The following is a 20,118-nucleotide window of genomic DNA, read 5'->3' as shown; positions in this document are numbered from 1 at the left end:
TTGGATGCCTTTTATTTCTTCTTCTTGCCTAATTGCAATGGCTAACACTTCCAGTACTATGTTGAACAGGAGTGGTGAGAGGGGGCACCCCTGTCTTGTTCCTGTTCTTAGGGGGAATGGTGTTAGTTTTTGTCCATTGAGTATGATGCTGGCTGTGGGCCTGTCATAAATGGCTTTTATTATGTTGAGGTATGATCCTTCTACTCCCACCTTACTGAGAGTTTTTATCAAAAATGGGTGTTGAAATAATAAATTATTACGTGCATGTTTACCTTTTTAAAAAAATTTAATCTACCAGTGAACGATGGAGAACGTTTGTAGAATGGTGTATTGGCTACTGATTTTGCTGTATAACAAATTACCCCCAAATTTGGTGGCTCAGACAACAGCTTTTATTACCTCCCAGTGTCTGTGGGTCAGGAATCAGATTCTGCTTATTTCCCAAGACAGCTTTCAAGGTGTCAGCTGGGCCTCAGTCACCTCAAGGCTGGACAGAGAGGGCCCCCACTGCACACTAGCTCACATGCTTGTTGGCAGGGTTCAGTTCCTTGCAGGTTGTAGACTGAGGGTTCAGTTCCTCACAGATGGTAGCTGGAGGCCTCCCTCATTTTCTTGCCATGTGGGCCTCTTCATGGGACAGCTCATCTGTGGTATTTTGCTTCATCCATGTGAGCAGGAGGGAATGCAAGTAAGAGGGAAGTCACAGTCTTTTATAACCATCTCAGAACTGACATCTTATCACTTCTGCCAAACTTTACTTGTTAGAAGCGTGTAACTAGGTCCAGTCCACACTCAAGAGGAAGTGATTACGCAAGAAAGTTAATACCTGGAGGTTAGATCTTTGGGACCTACCACGCACAGTGATTGGCTTCCATTTGGATGATGACAACATGAATGGTAGAAGATCAAAGAAATATTTCAGTTCCCACAATGACTTTCCTCCAAAATGTTTTTAAAAATATACATCATTGGATTACTAGGACCTGATTCAGTTTCTATGACCATCTTTATAGCCAGAACTGGGCAAGTTAACAATCCCTATTATCATTTGTTATACATTTTAAAATGACATTTTCGTGTTCAAAATGTGCATACATAAATTACCAGAGGCAAGTAAGAAGGGAGAGGCAAAACAACTCAGGCAAATAACTGGAATAGCCTGTACTACATGGCCTGGATGTGTGTTGTCCCTGCTTCTGTTTCTACTAATCAGCAGAAAGAACTATCAAGAAATCATTTTGAACTCTGTGCCTGTGTGTGTACATGTGCATGTACTCTATGCATACATGTGTGTGTGGCCATGCAATTGTTACAGTGAGGACACACACATGGGAGAAAGTGGGTGACCTTGAATATTTACCTTGTACTGTACTCCCTATGGCCATAAAACTGGGCAGAAGAACTTGATTAAGTTGGAGAGGCCTAAATTGGTCCTGTCTCCAAAAGGCATTTCTTTCCTCTGAAATGTGCTATTTTCTTTTTCTCCAATGGCAATCCCTGTGGATATTACTCAATACATCTCCCAAGTTATATTTTGTCTTCAGATGGAGCCTAATTTCAGTTATCCCTACTTGACCCCTTCATTATGCTGGTTTATGGTTGACCATCCTGCCAATAGGGCTTTTCACCCCATAAACCAAAGACTCTCTGCGTCCCTTAATTTGCAGGGTACAAGTAATGTACACAGAGCCAAGGTGAAAATCCTTTGCTAATAAAATAGGGTGACATTTTGGAATCTGCATGCGTGTTTGCTCGTGTGTGTGCATGCGCACATACCCATGTGTGTCTATGACTCACAAGCACATATTTTCCAAGAGCCGTGGCTCACGAAACAACATTACTGCTCTAACAATTACACTCTCCCCAGAGTGATTCCAAGTGCCAGAAAGATTTCTTTGCATTGAGCAAGTTCATTGTGGCTCACCTTCAAGTAAAAGGCCAAAGTCTACTTACCTGGCAGAGGAGATACCTTGATCATGAAGGTGGTTTCCCGGGGCAAGGTTTACCCATTGCTTCCGGATATGCTGACCCCTGCAATTTCCCCAAATGTGGGAAACTTGACTGCTAAAAAAAGGGCCAAACTGTACTTTGTTTTTCTTTGGGCTAGAAAGAGGAAAAAGAAAAAGCTTAACAATTCAAGACACAGATAAATTGCTTTTTTTAAACAAAGACTCATTGCATTTATAAACATGGGGATCCCATAATTTTTAAAAATCGTTTATATGTGGGGATGAGCCTTATAAACAGTACAGCCTAGTCAAGCTATGGTTTTATTCCAATTAAAGGACTGGACCCGACAAGACCACCAATTGTTCTGTTGTGTTTTGGAAGCTTGATCCAAGTTTACATTTCCAGCCAATGCCTCACCCCTTATGTTTATGACAGCACAAAAGAGCTTGCTCTGGGAATTTCTCAAGGGGAAGTCAGGGCAGTGTGCACTGTCACTGAGAAGGAGTGCTCAGGAGGAAAACAAAGCAACATGTGAAACGGGAAGCAGGAGAATGGATAATTTTTCTTCGCTTGACATTTAAATCCCAAATTGGATTCTCCTACGTATCAAAAGCGAAAATATTTTCAGTGTTTGGACATATGTAGGAATTGCCAAATGGAGAGTTAAGTCTGAGAAAGTACCACAACATCAACGGTTTGCACAGCTGTTGTTGGAAATGACTCCAAACCACCCCAATGTGTCCAGCGAATATAAATATTGACCACGTGCATTTCCTGGCTTTGTTTAGGGGTCTCCCTGAAGATGGGAAGCTAATAAGTACCTTACCAAACACGCTTTGTATGATACCAACTCTGTGTCCTGTCATGGCTATCACTCCACAATCTACTTATAATCATGCATAAAATAGCTCTTTTGTGGGAATTTGAAAATATCACATGTGGTTATTTTGGTAAACTTGAGAGGATTGACTGTGTGTTAGTGTCTGTGAAACCATGTTAAACACATATGTGCTTTTCCAATGGAGAGAGGAGGAAATGCCAATGTCTAAATACAAACAGCAATTTATCCTGGGATTCCTTGTGCCCCAATGGCCACCATACTTTTATGCTGAGCACCCACCTGCTCCCAGGTACCTGGACACCAGACTCTATAGTTCAGCCTCCTCATGTCTGACATCTTTATGGTGCCACAAGCTCTAGATGTCCCTGAACTCTCCTCCTCAGTCCAAATCCAGTGGCTACACTATCTGAGAGGTCAATGTAAAGAGCTGGCATAAAGTGCATGCATAGTAACTAAATCTAATGTATATTGCATATCATCCAGGAACTGATCAATAGCTATTAAGTTTGCCTTCCAATTTCTGCTGAAGTGGTTACTGTGACCCACCTATAAATTCCACCGAAAATGCTAACATTTCGGTGTGGTAACATTTTTAAACTATTGAGTTAAGAGAACTACTTGGTCAGGTATGGGGAGCGGGGGGACTTATAAAAAGATGAAGTCCGAGATGATCTTCGGCACCTTCATCTCAGTGTTCATTCTACCACTCATGTGCAAACTTCCCTCTATTTAATAAAAATGGCAACATTGGTTTCTATCTTCCTAAAGCCTAGAGTCCAGGCCAGCCATGGGCAAACTACGGCCCGCGGGCCGGATCCGGCTCGTTTGAAATGAATAAAACTATTGAAAAAAAAGACTGTACCCTTTTATGTAATGATGTTTACTTTGAATTTATATTAGTTCACACAAACACTCCATCCATGCTTTTGTGCCGGCCCTCCGGTCCTGTTTAAGAACCCATTGTGGCCCTCGAGTCAAAAAGTTTGCCCGCCCTGGTCCAGGCAGTACCAAAGCTCCTTCCCTCATTACACTTCCTTCTTTGTTCAGGCCTGCTAGAGCACGTGGACGGGTCTCTACATCACAGACAGTCATGAAAAATCAGGGGGACAAACAATCAGAAAAGAAATGTGGGTGGAAATTGTACCTTAATACCCTCCCAGGGTCAATAAGTGGTATTAAACACTATGAAATTTACCAATAGCTGGCTACAAACCAACGAAAATCCTCCCTGTTGGGTCTAGTGGTTGAAGATTAACAGGTTGTAGAGCTTACTCTTCAAGGAATAGCATCCAGCCTTCTGGATGTGGCCCCAAACAGTCCTACCTGGGATTAAGATGCAATTCCTCCCTGTGTGACTTATCAGGAGGCTTGTCTTCCTCATCGAAAAGCAAAAGCTCCTGTTTCTTAGAAAAAAACACTGAGCAACGGAAATTTTCCCAGTGATCCAAAGTGAGGGGATGTGGGAGCACCTATGGTATTTTTAAGTTAAAGCACAGAAGCTACATGTGACCTGAATCACTGAAACCTGCATTAAATGTATGCCGGGTATATTCAGGTTCCCTAAATCATTGGTTCTTCAACTCCCTCCCATAACAGAACACCCAAGAGCTTTGAAAACCTCTAATGCCTATGATGTACCCCAGAACAATTAAATCATAATCTCAGGAGGTGTGATCCAGGCATCCGTGTAGTTTTAAAACTCCCAAGGAAGTTCACCGTGGAGTCACGTCTAAGAATCCGTGCACTAACAGAGCACTTGTAAATTTCTGCAGATGCACAGCTCTGTGCTTTGAGCATCTCAGCCTCTAGGGTCCATTTATGCTTTCCTTCCACAAACACATGATTATTCAGCAGCATCCCCCAAATAAAAACCCAGGATGAGACTTGTAAAATCAAACAACAAACAAAATTTCAACCAAGCCAATGTAAGGAATGAGGTGGGAGGAAGTTGGACCACTCATAACCTGAGGAAGATTTCTTCTCATCATGCTGATTTTTTTTCTTTTGTTTTTATTGTTTAAAGTATTGCATATGTCTCCTTTTCCTCCCACCTACCCCTCCCTGACCACTTCCACCCCCAGGACAAGCCCCCACCACCCCAGTGTCCATATCCATTGGTTATGCTAATATGCATGCATACAAGTCTTTTGGTTGATCTCTTATCCCCCCACCGCTACCCTCCCTTGTCTTCCCTCTGAGGTTTGATGGTTTGTTCAGTGTTTCTCTGTTCACTTAGCATAATGCTCTTCAGTTACATCCATGATGTTGCAAATGGTAAGAGCTCCTTCTTTTTAGAGCAACATAGTATTACATCGTGTAGATGTACCACAGTTTTCTAATCCATTCATCTGCTGATGGGCACTTAGGCTGTTTCCAAATCTTAGCTATGGTGAATTGTGCTGCTATGAACATAGGGGTGCATATATCCTTTCTGATTGGTGTTTCGGGTTTCTTGGGATATATTCCTAGTAGTGGAATTACTGGGTCAAATGGGAGTTCCATTTTTAGTCCTCTGAGGTAGCTCCATACTGTTTTCCACAGTGGCTGCGCCAGTCTGCATATCCACCAGCAGTGCACGAGGGTTCCTTTTCCCCCACATCCTCTCCAGTACTTGTCCTTTGTTGATGATAGCCATTCTGATAGGTGTGAGACTGTATCTCATTGTTGTTTTGATTTGCATCTCTCAGATGATTAGTGACTTTGAGCATGTTTTCATATGTCTCTTGGCCTTCTGTATGTTCTCTTTTGACAAGTGTCTATTTAGGTCCTTTGCCCATTTTTTGATTGGGTTGTTTATCTTCCTTTTGTTAAGTTGTATGAGTTCCCTATAAATGTTGGAGATTAAACCCTTATTGGTGATAACATTGGCATATATATATATTCTCCCATGCAGTGGGCTTTCTTGTTGTTTTGTTGATGGCTTCTTTGCTGTGCAGAAGCCTTTTATTTTGATGTAGTCCCATTTGTTTATTTTCTCCTTAGTATCCATTGCCCTAGGAGCTGTATCAGTAAAAATATTGCTACGACTTATGTCTGAGATTTTGCTGCCTATGGATTTGTGCTGATTTTATAATAAACAAACATTCTTGGGAACATCAGGCTTCATTCTCTCTTTTCAAGTAAAGAGGAGAACTTTGACAGCTCAATTTTAATATTCTCTGAAGATGATCATGGCCTGACAGTGGAAATCCACATGAGATCCAATAGAAATTTTGGCAGATTAGCCTTCCCTTTCAATATGTGAACTCTATGTACAATAAACAAATTTGGAAGGAGATCTAATTTCTTATGATAAATTTGGTGGTAATATTTTGGATAAATTGATACAGAAGTATTTTTTAAATAATCTACACAATTAGAAGAATCTAAGAAATACTAAAATCTACTATCTGAGGGGAGAGAAATCAGCTTAATTTATAACCTTATTAATAGTAGTATTTTCTCTGCATAATTTATCTTTTTTTAAATTCTTTTGCTGGAACATATTACCATTTGGAAACTTCAACTGAAATGAAGTGGTTTTAAAAAGACCTCCAAAACTCTAAGTTATTACTTCCTAATTTTACCATATGCACTCAGACATATCAGAAAAGTACAATCTTTAAGTATCTTCTTGTTCATATCAGAGATCTACCAATTACTTTTAGTATAAGCCTGACCTAGGGACAGTAGACTTCCAGTGATTTTCTATTTTACCCTTCATTTAAGTTCTACTCTGCACAGATCTGAGTAGTTTCCATTGATGTTAACTCACTGCCTTTAACATTTAAAATCTTGGGAAGAAAGAGAAATCTCTCATATAATTTTCTATATTTTAGAATCCATCCATTCAATGCATATTTATTAAGCATATAGTTTATGTCAGCTCAACTCTGTTGTAAGAGCTGGAAACACATCAGGAATCAAAAGAAAGATGAAGTCCTTTGAGACTCCAATCTAGCAGAGGGAGACAGAGAGAGAGAGCGATGGAATATAATTGAAACTCTTACAACAAGTTTTTAAAAAGCCATTGAATATGCTTAAAATTTTTCCAGAAAAAAAAGCAATGTCCAATTAAATTATAATAGGTAAAGAAGGTGCTATAATAAGCCAGATGTATTGCATTTTAGTGGATGTTTCATTTGCAAACATTACAACTTAGACAACTCTGATCTTTTAAATTTCAACATCTGTAGGAATGATCATCCAATTCTGATACTTAGTGCAAGATACTTCAAATATATGTATATTTGAAGCCCAAGGTTAATTGTAAAGTTATGACTTAAACCATTAGTGCATCATGAGAGCTTAGGATGGGCAAAATAGCCTCTAAAATTACCCATCTCATAGTTTCAGCAATCGAATGGGATAATCTCAACCAGTGTGGAGATAACTACCTTTAAACCAATCCGTAAATCCTGGCTATGGGGGATCAAGAGAGAAGTGTGCTCCTGCAGGCTAATGGAGTAACTCCTGCCAGCCCCTTCCTCCTTGACCCTTTGAAATGCAGATTACCTGGACAGCTTATTCTGACTTCTGTTGTTGTCAAGCATCAGAAGCTGTAGTCTTATTCCAGGGCTGCTATTTACTATTTCTCTGTAGGCTTTGGTAACTAGAATGAAAATGGAAAAATACCTAACTTGCCCACAATAAGGCATTCAGTCTAAAACAGCGGTTCTCAACCTGTGGGTCGCGACCCCTTTGGGTTCTACCATAGAACTTTACACCAAGTTTCCTAGCAAACACTCTGTCATGTGTGACAGTGTTAATGTTTGATAAAGTGGTATTGTTTCGTTCTAAGTCAGCATTCTCAGCCTGTGAGTCACGACCCCTTTGGGGGTCGAACAACCCTTTCACAGGGGTCACCTAAGACCATCGGAAAACACATATATAATTACATATTGTTTTTGTGATTAATCACTATGCATTAATTATGTTCAATTTGTAACAATGAAATTGGGGGTCACCACAACATGAGGAACTGTATTAAAGGGTCGTGGCATTAGGAAGGTTGAGAACCACTGGTCTAAAGAAAGATAATATACCTTAAAATACTTTATAAACTATACTGGGAAAATGCAGTTTTTCTTAATTTAGCAAATAAATTCTGAGGGGATTCTAAGATCAAGAAATATATGTGAGTCTTCTACGCAATCACTCATCTTGCAAGAAATAAAAAGAAAAACTCCAAGAGCTCAATCTAAAGACTTTACTCATTTGATTTATTAATTCAGCAAATACTTGTTGAATTATCTATTAAGTATGAGGCACTTCTGTAAGATGCTAAAAAAAGAGTTGAGCAAGACAGTCAGGGTACCAATCATCATGGAGCTTACATCCTAATAAGTAGGAAGATAAATACATGCTTTAATTAAGATGGTAAGTGCTGTGATAGTTTAAATGAGCCCTACATCATATGTTGATGGACCCAGGCAGTCGCTCATTAAATAGACAGTACTTGAATCAAGCCTGAAAGGATTTTAAAGCAATGACATAAATTTACATAAAGGAAGAGGGGATAACTAGAGCTGGGGAGAGTTTAGATCACGCTCCTGGGAACAGTGAATAGTCCAGTTTTCTGGAGGCCACACCAAAGGAGATACTAGCAGAAAAAGTTGAAAAATTTGTGTTGATTCCCTAACAAGGCCAGCCTTACTTGGGTAGGCAAGAAATCTAAATCCAGCAAGCAGTGGGAAAAGCAATGTGAGATGCTGAATGAAAGAGTGGGTTGATGACAGGTGTATTTTAAGATTGATCCAATCAGAATGGATTAGAGTGGAAAAGAGTGAAAGGTATGAAACCATTGGGAGACTATAGCTATTATTAAATCTATTTCATAATGTCACTGTGGCTTGTGCAAATAATCACAAAGCACATTGCCAAGCCAGCATGCAAATGTAAGTCATTTATCATGGGTATGCAAAACAATAAATAAATAACCAAAGATATCTAGCTAGTCTCCCATCCCCATGTACCTCCCCCCATATAAATATCATGTTTTCCAAACTCATGAATATAAAGATCTCTCTTTAACATTGTTTAGTATAGCTATCACATCCAAAGAAGGAGAAACCAGGATTCTACCCCTATTCAGAGCACATACTCACAGAATGAGTCCAGCCCCTGCCCAGAACCTCACACGCTAGAACATTTGTTGAGGCAGCAACTATCCATCAGCTACCCAACTACCCATTTCTTGTGGAGCAGAAGTGACTCAGCCTCTTTCTCCCCACATACATTGGAAATTCTGTTCATTTACTTGAAAACAGGAAGGTGAGGGCATAAGCAACAGTAATCTGTGAAGCCAGTCATTATTTCTGTGGTAGAGCAATGCCAGCCTGCAGCCAGGTTGACTGACAGACGCATAATGTTTATGTGTATGAGAGAGAGAAAGAAAAAGGGAGAGACCTTTCATAGCGGTATAAGAAGAGAGAAATGAGGAGTTTGACTTGAGCACTCATCATTCTCAAAGGGCATTTGTGCATTGATTCCAACAAAATTGTCCTTGGGCGTAGCCATGTGAAAAAATGTTTTTATGGTAAAATTTAGATTTTAGCCTCAAGCTAAAAATATGTGTCAAAGGATTTAGCTCTCCACCTGAAAGAGTTTCCATAGACACCTGGATAAAACTCAATGTGTTCTTGGCTCAACCACTGCATTATAGCCACAGAAGAACTGCAGCTCGGCGCTTACTGTGGACCTGTTCAATATCACATGCATTTGCACGGCAAGTCCTCTGTTTATTTTCCTTTCAGCTGGGAAGTCACTTCACTGCACCTGCTCATGTCCTGCCAAGTATTTATTTTTTGTCCAGCTCTTTCTGTTTCTCATAGGGATTTTTTTGTTTGCCTGTTTTTGAAAAGGACTGAATAATTCATAGCTCATTCAAAACTAAGAATATATATTTATTATGTATATGTACATGTGTATATACATCTTTATATAAAGTGTGTAAGATATATAAAGGTGTATAAGATATATACATATGTAAATTATTAATCATGCTGTTAATTGATACAGTATTTTACAATATTTTTAATTTAATGTTCTGAAATATTGTTCTGTTTTAAGGGTTCTGCTGCTTAAAATGATAGCATATAAGATCATTTACACAGAAAAGAAGTTGTCGTTGAGATACACAGATTTGAAAAATCAACATTTTATAAGCTTAAAATTTTTATCTGAATTACTTGATAAAATAATTCAGGAAACAATAAATACAAATACCTTGGTTTTGCTCCCACAATACTTAAGACACAGGGGACAGTGGTATCAATGTATTAGACAAGCCTGGAAGGACAATGCCATGCGATCTGGCCTCATCAGGGACTATTCAGAGACCTGAAAGAGAACGAGGTACCAAAAAAACCTCCAACAAAATAGTTTATAGAAAGAAATATAACAAGAGCCCATGAGAAGAGTCCAAGCAACATAAGAAAATAAATCAAAGATATAAATCCTAGAATCTTATGAGAAAACATTGGAGAACACTATGTATATTCCCAATCAAATAATAAGTGAACCAATAAACTGAAGCCTGTGATTGTAGAAATTGAAGCATTGAATTATAAATAATTTGGTTCAACGAAGAAAAAGTCACTGTTACTATAATTTTTTATAATATTTGTCAGCCTCTGCACCCATTGGCCCAATTAGCAGATTTCTAATTTTCTGTAGAACAAACCTCTGGATTCTTATTAAAACCTAAATTCTTCCAAAAAATATCAAATAGAAACCTATTTAACTTCAAAATCATGTGAAGAAAAAGTTATAATAATCAGAAATGGATTCTTTAGCTGTCACTCCAGACATAGATTTTTCAATGGCTACTCCAATTTCTAAAAGCCATAGACTCTACTGTACAATTTACCATATAATGATGCCCAAAGTACCAAATATTTCCTCTCATTGTTTTTTTTAATTAATAAGTCATAATTTATTTCTCCACAAGATGTTTCCTAAGTGAACCACAGAACATTAGAGCAAGCAAGAATTTGATAAAGCCAGAGTTAGGTCATATCACAAATGTCACACAGTGCATTACCCTTTGTTAGTAGAACCAAGGCCTAAGTCATTCTCTCAACTCTGGAATTTTTTTAATCATACCCAGCACAAGGCACCAACTACTCAGCCATCAGTTTGTACATGATGAGCTTTATATTCTGAATTACTTGTAAGGCATGACTGTGATTTCCATGCCTTGCTATCTATTGTACAGGTTTACTTTTTCGGGTTAATAACACTCATTTTAGAATGCAAGTGCATAGAAAGCTTAACTGCAACCTTCAATAACTATTAACTTTCCTTGTGCAGACCATCAAAGGGATGTAATTATAAGATGACCGGAAAACTTCATTTAACTAGGCCCCCAAAGCACTCCACTGTAGTGACCCTGCTTTCTCTATTGGTGTCCAAATGGAAAAGGTCCCATGCAGCTGCCTCCCATCTTGTCCCTCCCAGCCTTCTCTCGGTGCCTGTGGAGTGCACGGTGACAGTTTTATATTGGTTTTCTTGCTTCCACATGTGCTTTTTCCCCCCTTAGAGCATATGTTTAATATTTGGGACAGGACAGGATGTTTAAAGTTATGAAGTTATCAGTTTGTTTTCCTTAGAAGGCACAGATGCCCCAACATGCAAAGTCCCAGAGCTCTTAATGTCCTCAGCAGAAAGTGCCCACCATTGCATCTATGTTTACACAATTATTATTACCTAAATGGCCTAATGTTTTGATCCAGCACATTTTCACCATTTGCTGCCATTATGTTGACAGAAGACAACTGAATAATATACAAGGAAGAAATCAATGCTTTGATTAAAAGAAAAATGTGTCCAGATGACTTGAGGAAGTTGCTCCAATGAGCTTTCCACATATACTACTTTCATCTGTTCATATAATCCCAAACTCTGCCATAATTGGTGATATGGGTATTCAGTGCCTCAGTTTGAGTGGAGTGCTTACTCTAAATGTTTTTGTCATCTTTGCTAATCTTTTATTTTACTAATTTAATAAAGGTATTTTAAAACCAAATGAGCAAATATAACTACAAAAAATTTTAAGGAAAACTCAAGCCACCAGCCTGGAATATGTCAGAGTGTTCACATTTGCTGATAAAATAGAGTATTTTTAAGTTCAGAACTAAATTTTTGAAGGTAGACAAAGTGATCCACCTATGTGAGCAGGGTGGGGATTTCAATATGGTTTGGAGGAAACAAAGGGAAGAATGAAGAGGGCAGGATGGAGGGGATGAGGTTATCTCCTAATCTACTCATGAGCCCCTACCCCACCCTGACCCATGTCACAAGATCAAGCCATAGCTTCCTAGAACTGTAACTTACTGAATAGGAAACATCCTAGTATATGAAATACAGTAGTTTCCCCTTATCTACAGTTTCTATTTCCATGGTTTCACCATGGTCCAAAAATATTAAATGAAAAATTTCAAAAATAAACAACCTATGTTTCAAATTGCATTCCACTCTGATTAGCATGATTAAATCTCATGCAGTCCTGCTCCATCCCACCTGGGACATGAATCATCCCTTTGTCCAGCGTCTCCTTGCTGTATATGTCCCCCACCCGTTAGTCATTTAGTAGCCATCTCAGTTATCAGATTGGTTATCAGAAAGACAGTGAGCCCACATTCACATAACTTTTATTACAGTATATTGTTATAACTGTCCTATCTTATTATAGTTATTGTTGTTGAAAAAAACATAGCATAGTTAAGTTTTGGTATCCACTGGGGGTCTTGGAACGTATCCCCCAGGGATAAAAGGAGTCAACTGTAACAATTTAAATGATGAGCCAGCCTGGCCAGCATGGCTCAGTGGTTGAGCTCTGACCTACGAATCAGGAGGTCATGGTTTGATTCCCATCAAGGCATATGCCTGGCTTGTGTGCAGAAGGCAGCTGATCAATGATTCTCTCTCTCATTATTGATGTTTCTATCTTTTCTCTCTCCCTTCCTCTCTGAAATAAATAAAAATATTTTTTTAAGAAAAAATAAATGATGAACCAGAATCTACTATTCTGTTTGCTTTATAAGTCTCAAATTTGGTTAAAAGGGAACTAAAAGCACAAGTTGAAAAGGAAATAATCCTGGATAGAATCATCTCCAATGTTTCAAATGTATATTTCCTCCCCCATCAGTTCCCAACCTCCACTCCAAGCTTTTTTTTTTAATAATCTTGGGACTAAGCGGGAGCTTTAAATACTGATCAATTCCACAAGTTATCATTAGGAGCTAAATTTTGGATTTATTTTTTAATCTTGACCCAAATACTGTTAAGAGATATATTCAAAAAATATAAACATATAGATACCTTTCCAAAGGTATCTATATGACCTCCTGATTCGTAGGTCAGAGCTCAACCACTGAGCCATGCCGGCCAGGCTGGCTCATCATTTAAATTGTTACAGTTGACTCTTTTATCCCTGGGGGATACGTTCCAAGACCCCCAGTGGATACCAAACCTTAACTATGCTATGTTTTTTCCTATACCTACCTATGATGAGATTTAATTTATAAATTAGGCACAGTAAGTATGAACAACAATAAAGAAACATATGACCCAGAAGTTATAGATTGGTTGAGAGATGGGTAGACTGGAAAGTTGATGAAAGGTACTCATTCTATAGAGAAATAACTATGCAGTTGGTTTGGAAGGTTTTCCCAGAAGTATTTCACTTTGTTTGAATTCTACTGTGCAACTGAATTGCCAAAGGCTTATTATTAATTTCCCTTTAAAATGAGGGCTTCCTAAAAAAAATTGTGATTTACGGTTTGAAAAATGACATAGTCTAAAATGGGGACCATGTGAGCCAGCCATGTAAAGTCCCATCCCCCAAGAGCCAGGAGTCCATCAAAAAGTCAGTTTTTGTGCTACTGAATAGTGGTCTTTTCACTGGAAATGCCCTACCCTGTAGAATGGCCCTGGGGTCTCTCAGAAGAGATTATGAACTTGGACTGTAGTAGGCTCAGAGGACTCCTCATGCAAAATGTGTGCCAGTCAGTGACAGGTACTCATCCACCCACCAGGATACAGAGACCCCTAGCAGGTAAATTAAGCAATTTTTTTTAAATCCTCACTGGAGGCTATTTTTCCATTGATTTTTAGAGAAAGTGGAAGAGAGAGGCAAAGATGGAGAGAAATATTGATGTGAGAGAAACACAGTGATTAATTGCCTTCTGCACATGCCCTGACCAGAGCCTGGGGCCGGGGAGGAAACCTGCAACTGAGGTGCATGCCCTTGATCAGAATCGAACCCATGACCCTTCGGTCCACAGGCTGATGCTCTATCCACTGAGATTAAGCAATTTTTAAGGTATTTAAATTCCCTTTGTTGTTACCTTTTCTATTTGACAATACAGTCGAGAGAGAATGAAATGTTCTCCTGAGATCATTTGGCCATTGGTTTTCCCAAGTATTTAAAAAATGACAATAGGGATACTGCATTTATGAATCAATATTTATATGGAACTTAGAACAGTGTCTTGTACATAACAAATCCTTTATACATATTTTTACATTAAAAGAAATTATTGTAAATAATTTAAACAATGGCATATTGCATTTTCAAATGGCTAAGGAAATGCAAAGATTTGCTTTGCTTTAAGAACATTCTGATGAATTATTGATCTTTTACATGTTTATACGTTTAGTGCAATTTCTTTTCTTTCTCACTAGAAAGTTGAATCTGTGAGATAGACTGCCATTCCCTGTGGGACCTGCTTTGGCTGTGAACTGAAAATTTATAAGTTTCTCTTTACCAGAATCTAAATTCAATACTATTCGAGGGGTCGTGCTTTGAAAGATGCAAACGTTGGAATTTCATAACTGTTCATGGGGAAATAAGGCGAAAGCATTATCTGACAATTGAAGATAGAAAATAATTAAGGCTGCCATATAAAGTGCCACTGTAAGGTTGAAAAATATAGATTTGCTGGTCTTTTCATGAAAATCTGTGTTTCTGCTTTTGTCAAGACAAGAACTGGCTCACTGCCCCAGCTTTGCAAAGTGGCTCTCTGGAGGGCACTGAATAAATATGACTGTCTCTCCTGCACTGAGCAGGAAAAGCCAGTTCTGATCACTGCCAGTGATGTGTGAATCATTTGGGGGTGGGGTGGTCAACAGGACAGGAAGAGTTCCTGTTCCATCTTTGGTAATTAAACTTTAACAAAATAGGTCTTAAAATTCTAGGCAATGTAAAAGAGTTATTCTTTTTTGTGTGTATTTCATAGTTTTTGTTTTGGGGTTTTTTTGTTGTTGTTTTAACTTTACTTTTATTGTTGGAACTATTACAGATGTCCCTATCCTCCCCCCTTTCCCATTCATGTTTTATTACGATTAGGAGTGAGCAGTGATGTGAGTAATCTGTAATAACAAGTATCATGAAGACAAAAGCACCAAGAATCTGGCTCTTGGGCCCTTCAGATGATGGGTGCTACAAGAGATTGTTTTTGTGTGTGCAGGTGTCTTTTTAAATATCTTCTGAGTAAATTAATCTTATTAAGCTAAGTGTACGTACAATCTTCAGCCTAAATTCAGTGGAGGGGAAGAGAAAAAAGACCTAAAAATAAAATGTTGATGAAGCACAGAGGTGTTCCCACTTCTTCTTCAATCTGAACCATCTGGTTCTTCCAAGTAGTTCCTATAAAATATTTCCCACCAGAACCAAAAAGAAACTGAAAGGGATTTGTTACAGGACCAAGCAAAGGGCATCCCCTTTGGTGCAGTAGTTGAACCCTTTCTGGGTGGCTGAATCCAGGTGAAGCTCTGGACTGACTCAGACATGAATGAGAGAACACCTGGCCTCAGGGTGCTCACAGCCTAGTGGGTGGAGAGACACTGCGTGGAAAGGGCTATGGTGCAGACATATTTGAATTCAATGGAAACACTAAAAGTAGCTCAGTAATTCAGCCTGGGTGCATCTGGCAAGGCTTGACAGAGAAACTAATGTCCTACCTGGGACTTGAGAAGTGACTGAGAATCCACCAGTTAGTCTGGAGGAATAGACCGTCTGGGCCTGGAGAACAGCATTAGCAGGGGCTCTGATTTGTGAATTTTGGGGGGTAGGCCAGAGGCTCACAGAGAAGTGTTAAGGATGAAGCCCTCGGGGGACCCCAGTAGATAAGTGGTAAACCACAAAGCCTGTGAGCAAACAACACCTGAGAAGAAGAAAAGAAAAACAGAAGAGAGAATGGTAGGAGACATTTCAAGGAGAGAGCAGCCCACATTGTCATAGAAAAAAACATATTTATTAAGTAAACTATGAGAAAAGGCTTTCACAATGACAATATTCTTTTACCAATAAATGCAATGGCCATATTTTGCTCACCCAGTGTTAGTACGTTATGCTCTAACTGTGGATCTTTATTTTTATTCCACCCTCTTCTTCTCCCCAACCCCTCCTGCTGACATGAAAAACATTTCAAAGGTTTTTGGAGATAACAGTAAGGAATTTATAAAGATGGCACTATGCCAGGGAACCCAGAATAACATGGCCCTCAAAACATACCCCCCGAGCAGGAGGGTGCAGAATTTCTTCCCTACGAAGTCCTCAGTAGAGGTTGTATCATTTTTCTTCGATGCCTCTGCCAACAATGCCACTTTTTCCAGAGAGTCCACCTAACGACACTGCGGAGTGGGTGGAATTATGTCCACTTTACAAAAGGGGAACCTGTGGCTCATGAATTTCATTGACCTGCCTCAAAGGATACCAGTTGCACGTAGTAGAGCAGAGAAAGGAATCCAACTTCATCTGTTTCATGTTCTTTCCACCTGAACAGTATTTCCTGAACTTCAGACACTTACAAATGCTCTTACGATTGTTGTCATATCTACCCATCCCCTACACTATTATTCACTCAGTATTTTTTAAAGTAAATGTTAACTTAATGTTTACTTTTAAAAACCAAATATTCCAACATTAAATTACTTGGAAAACAGTATCACTTACCAAGTAGAGGATGATTGTTAAAATAAAAACTAATTTTAATGAAAAATAAAAACCCAAATTAGTAAGAATGTTATTAAATGCTAGCTATATGCTGCTATCTGTCAATGACCTTGAATCTGAGGCCTGCTTTTTTTTTATTTTTTTGAAAGGAAGGTTAATAAATGTTGGAAGGGATTCTAAAAACATGCTCTATCCTTGCCTTTTGAGAAGGTTAGCATCTAACAGCATGGTACTCTCTCTCAGAGATTAAACACCCTGCTTTTCATTGAAAAATAAATAGGATATGATCATCTCCCTTTGGCATGTTACATTAAGAAAAAGAAGGGTACCAAGAAGTTATCCTTTCAAGGCTGAGAAAAGCCATAAGGAGGCTGATAAATTTTAATAATCCAGGGCTCATAGTTTCTGAGGCCACCTGATATTTTGTCAAGCATAAATTTCCTAAAAGATTCTTTCTAGATATTTGTGTTTCAGAGTCCAAAGATGCCATTCTGTACATTGCATTGGTTATATTTATGACTTTTAAACAATGTGGCTTAATAGTTTCCTTAGCAATGATTAATTTCCTTCTATAGGAGCTAAAGGGCAAAACAGAATCCCTGCTCTCAGTTCAGTTCAGAGTCAGATCCTGGAGAACATGGTGGCCAGGCATAGATACGGAGCCAAGCATTGGACTGGACCATATACCCTGATATTAGAGGAGCCCCCTCCTCCTCCTCAAGATATCAGGGATCAATCACCATAGCTCTGCCCTCATGGGACTAGTCCAGGTGACTGACAAAGCAGGTGTTTTGTTCTTGGACAGAGTCTTATTCATAATCTGATCCTGGGGTGGTGTTACCAACAAGAACCCTGGAATCCCGAAGGTAAGTCCTCCAGGAAAAATGCAAGATAAGCTGGTCTGTATAGATTTCCACTTTATAGCAACCAATTCCTGAAATAAGCCCTAGGTGTGTATATAAAGGGAACCACATTAAGAAAAAATATTTTGAAATAAAACAAGAAAAAAAAAGATCTTTCAAATGGTATTTTTCTTCACTCGCTGAGTTTTATAGATCTATTTTTTTAAAGCTTGAGTTTAAGCTAAGAAAAGAAACCTTGCTTTTTATGGCAAGAGCTCTTGAGTAGAAAGACCATTTATAATAGAAAGCATCTTGCACCAAAGTTTTGGTAATCAGAGGGGGAACACGCAGAGTAGCTTTGTAAATTTTGACTTTGAAAGGCCAGTGTAATGTAAATATGACTTCCTAGAGTGTAAACAGCAGTGGTTTGAAAATAAAAACTTGTACAAAACAGGCAACTATCTAGTTAGAAGAAAATGTGTCTAATAAGCATGTGTGTATGAGATGCCTTGAATATTTTCTACTATACTGTAATTACTAAAGATGTAAAATTTCCAGGACTCCGAAACCATGAGAAAAAGAGTTTATAGGGTTTTTTTCCCCTCCCAGAAAAAGACAGCTATGCTTTTTGGTATTCTTTACATATTTAAAAGTAACTTAAGAACACAAACCATAGTGTTCTCATGTAAATTACATATTTGGAAATGTTTTCAATTATTAATGGAGCCACAAGCTCTTAAAATTTAAAGAATCAACTATCTCTTAGACAACAGTTGAAAACATCAATATAAAAAATATAATTATATTTATTTGACTTAGAATCTCTATTGTGTTATAGATTATACTCTTTTTGAGAAAACCCAAAAGCTCAAGAAAAATATGATTTAATTACAATGTTTTTCACTACCAGGAGCTTCTGTATCCATTGTCTCCAGCTGACACTTAGGAAAACTGACTTTTTTCCCAGACATGTACAAACTTTTCTATCCTTTACCATCCTGGATTTTGGGTAATTTGAATGTATTCTCAATATGGAGTCATTTTTCTCTCTCCCTAAAGGATTGGAGAGGTCATAGTCTAGGCTGAGGATGTACTTTAATGGTACTGTAGTGGATGCAGAAAGGAGGTGGACTAGAAATTTGCTTTATAATCTAGTCAAGTGCAAAAACTCCTCCCTTCCTAGACCCCTACTGGGCACTCAGGCTGCAGTAACAATGTGTATTAAATGATTCAATGAAGGAAGGAATCATTACTTTCTTTTCTGCCTATAAATCTGTATTCTAAGAATCTGCAGCAGCCCAGGGACTTTAACACCCAGTCTCTGTTCCTGTGTATTCCTTGCAGTCCATCTGTATTTTTTCTACAAATATCAGTGCTACATGGTTGGGTGTTTTTTTGTTGTAGTTCTATTTCAATCTTTTGAATATATCCAGCCTCTCAATATCATTAGGAGACACAGTTAGACACAAAAATTCATGTCCTATTGAAGAAGTGTGTGATCATTTCTCCTTTAAGTTCTCCCATTCTGTTTTCATGATACTTGCAAGTTTATCTCTATCTTTTTCTGAGTCTTACACATTCATAACAGGCAACTTCTTTTCTAATCCTTATATTTGTAATTAACCAGACATGTCCTTTTTACAAATTTTTCCTCTAATAGCTTTGTCTGTCTTTCTGTCCATCCTTCCATGTGCTCATCCATCCTATCACAAAATAATCTGTAGAACCTACCTTTAAAAGATTACATTATCAATTCATGTACTTATTCTTGGAGGAAAAAAAAAACACGTTTGCTCAAAGAATGTCTGCAGGGAAAACAATGGTCTTGGTAGATAACAAGGCCTCTTGCCTTCTACATTTTGGAAATATTTTATGATATGAAGATGTATTCCTCTCCTGAGAGTTTGGGTATTCCTTTTCCTGACATTCCAAGAGGCATCTTAGCTTCACATAAATGTTTGAGAGCCTTTTGTGTACACCTCCTTGCAATGTTTCTTGCCAAGAATGCTTTGTGGGTGATATCTGCTCCTGTGGTGATGTGGATGCCACAGAAGCAGCAGGCTAGGAAGCTGTTAAACAGACTACTATGTGCCATTTCATCATGATCATCATGTCAAGTTACCAGGAGAAAGTCTGAGATTTTTCAGGACGCTTGATGCAGACATCAGTGAATTTAATTCTTGATAGAAGCTTTTGGAAATGTATATTTCAGTTAGCACATATTGCAAGTTCTGTTATTTTCCCTGCTCAAAATAATGTCTGGCAGTATGGAGACCTTCCACATACTATCCTTCATTCACCATTAGCCTAGGGGAGAAGGTAAAGAAAGATACAATATAATGGCTAAGTTTTATATAAATGTATACAATGTGTTAAAATTAGCATTAATATCCTCTCAGAATTATTGTCAAATTGTGTTTGAGCCAAAACATATCACCTTAGTGATACAGGCAGATTTTACCCTCAAGACATCAGATAGGTAGAAATTCACTTGGGATGGGTATTCAAATATGAAAATAAGTTCATACATACAAAATATTCCAAAT

The 20,118-nt window shown here is 38.3% G+C and overlaps 1 protein-coding gene across 2 annotated transcripts in view; it reads left to right on the top strand.

The window, feature by feature from the left end:
* FBXL7 (F-box and leucine-rich repeat protein 7) overlaps positions 1-20,118 on the top strand; it is a 326,294-nt gene that overhangs the window by 294,171 nt on the left and 12,005 nt on the right. The window lies entirely within an intron of this gene.

Source organism: Myotis davidii, unplaced genomic scaffold (assembly GCF_000327345.1).
Source record: "Myotis davidii unplaced genomic scaffold, ASM32734v1 scaffold143, whole genome shotgun sequence".
Lineage (NCBI taxonomy): Eukaryota > Metazoa > Chordata > Mammalia > Chiroptera > Vespertilionidae > Myotis > Myotis davidii.
This window is presented reverse-complemented; position numbering and strand designations above follow the sequence as displayed.